The 2,500-nt window shown below is 33.3% G+C and overlaps 2 protein-coding genes across 3 annotated transcripts in view; one reads left to right on the forward strand and one right to left on the reverse strand.

Moving 5' to 3' along the window:
- Positions 1-2,500, reverse strand: part of LOC113819313 (solute carrier family 22 member 7) — a 17,760-nt gene that overhangs the window by 14,363 nt on the left and 897 nt on the right. The window lies entirely within an intron of this gene.
- Positions 1-2,500, forward strand: part of LOC113819320 (solute carrier family 22 member 7) — a 50,273-nt gene that overhangs the window by 7,705 nt on the left and 40,068 nt on the right. The gene's annotated exons all lie outside the window — the stretch shown is intronic.

Genomic DNA, 2,500 nt, shown 5'->3' on the forward strand with positions numbered 1-2,500 from the left:
ATTCTGTATTGGTCCTTTTTGCTAGTCCCCGCACTCTCCTTTGTTTCCTTCTTCGTATTGTCATTCTCATCGTTTCCTTATTCGTTCCTTCCTCTCGCAGTCACTACCGTCTAATCCCCTTTCTTCTTAGCCACTTCTTTCCAATGTTATCTTTGTCCTATATACTAGTTCTCACCTTTTATTCTTCTGTTTCTTTCTTTTTTTCTCATGCAATCGCTACTCCTTGTCCTTTGCAACTTCTTTCTAATTCGATCTTCGTCCTTTTTGCTAATTCCTATATTTACCCTTTTTCTTATGTTTCCTCATTTGTTGCTTTCTCACGCAGTTGCTATCCGTCTAATGCGTTTGTCCTTGGTAACTTGTTTACACTTTTATCTATGTCCTTTTTGCTAATTCCCTCATTTACCCTTTTTCTTGTATTTCTTTTTTTGTTTCTTTCTCACGCTGTCGCTACCCATCTAATTTCTTTGTCCTCTGCAAATTCTTCCCTATTCGATCTTTATCCATTTTGCTAATTCCCGCATTTATATTTTATTCTTCTGTAATCTTTTTGTCTCTTTCTCACGCTGTCGCTACCCACCTAATTCCTTTCTCCTTTGCAACTTCTTCCCATTCCTATCTTTATCCTTTTTACCAATTCCTCCATTTACCCTTTTCTTCTTCTTCTCTCTTCATCAACTGCAATTTATAATGTGACCATAACTCTCTGGGATAGGCGTATGTGTCTCTACATTTCGCTCACGGTAATCAAAGAACCATAGTGAGGTCCTGTCGTCAATTACTCCGAAGAATTATGCCGCGACACTTGGGGGTTCGTGGACATCGAATATTCTCGGCTCACTCCTTTTCTGGCAGATTTCGTGTCGTCACATTATGAGCTTTATGGCTAAGGTTTTTAGAGGGTAGACAACAGCTCACTCCTTTTCTGGCAGATTTCGTGTCGTCACATTATGAGCTTTATGGCTAAGGTTTTTAGAGGGTAGACAAATGTATATGTTGTAGTACCGCTATTCTTGTGGATGGCAACAAGATGGAGCATTTATGAGGCATGCTCACATTTAAGGTTGTAATACACATATTGTCATGTGTGTTACATCTTAATTTTTTTTTTTTTTTTTGGCAGCATATACGTGTATTTACTAAACTGTACACCCATGGCAAATTATCTGTGTGACTGTATTTCACTCCTAATGTATGTATATGGAATAAACTGACAAAATTACACTTGATCTTCTATCATCAAATCACAAATACAAAATTCACAGAAGAAATTACTAATATTCTTATATATATATATATATATATATATATATATATATATATATATATAATTGTGTGTGTATTTTTTTTCTCTCGTATAAAAAATACTTAAAAAGCAAAAGAAAAAAACAAAAAGCCCCCCCCCCAAAAAAAAAAAAAAAAAAAAAAAAAACACGCAACAAACTCTGCACTCCGCAATTGTTTGCAAATTCGTCAGCAAATGATAATGTAAAATCAGATTCGCCGAGTCGTCGCCGTCAGCCTCCCGACAGGAATGACGTCAGGGGCAAGTGCCGTACTTTTAGGGTTCTTGACACAACTCATCTATTCAGTAAATCAGGATAAATTAATAACACGAACTTCAGCAAACAAACAAAATCGTAAATAAGAAAAAAAAAGAAAGAATGGAAGAAAAAAATACTTCAACTAAGAAGAAGAAGAAAAAGAAGATAATTTAATAACACGAACGTCAGCAAACAAACAAAATCGTAAATAAGAAAAACAGAAAGAATGGAAGAGAAAAAAAAATTCTACTAAGAAAAAAGAAAAGAAGAAAAAGAAGAAGAAGATAATTTAATAACACGAACGTCAGCAAACAAACAAAATCGTAAATAAGAAAAATAGAAAGAATGAAAGAAAAAAAAAAAATTCTACTAAGAAAAAAGAAAGAAAGAAAGAAGAAGAAAAAGAAGATAATTTAATAACACGAACGTCAGCAAACAAACAAAATCGTAAATAAGAAAAACAGAAAGAATGGAAGAAAGAAAAATAACTTCAACTAAGAAAAAAGCAAGAAAGAAAAGAAGAAAAAAGAAGAAGAAGAAGAGGAAAAATTAATAACACTAACTTCAGCAAACAAACAAAATCATAAATAAGAAAAAAAAGAAAGAATGGAAGAGAAAAAAAAACTTCAACTAAGAAAAAAAAAAGAAAGAAAGAAAGAAGAAGAAGAAGAAGAAGAAGAAGAAGAAGAAGAAGAAGAAGAAGAAGAAGAAGAAGAAGAAGAAGAAGAAGAAGAAGAAGAAGAAAAAGAAAATTAAACAAGGTGAACAAGCCCATCTCAGCCACCGAGTCAGACCTTGTACATTATCAAGATATATGAGCTTTTATTTTTTTTTTCACCTGCAATGCAACAATTTGGGTCACTGCTAATTCTGCTTCGCTCTGAAAACATAATTCGCAAGATTGCAAAATGCAGGAAAGGTTTTTTTTTCGTAGATTCAATTCTGTAACTATGTAC

This window comes from Penaeus vannamei, chromosome 22 (assembly GCF_042767895.1).
Source record: "Penaeus vannamei isolate JL-2024 chromosome 22, ASM4276789v1, whole genome shotgun sequence".
Taxonomy (NCBI): domain Eukaryota; kingdom Metazoa; phylum Arthropoda; class Malacostraca; order Decapoda; family Penaeidae; genus Penaeus; species Penaeus vannamei.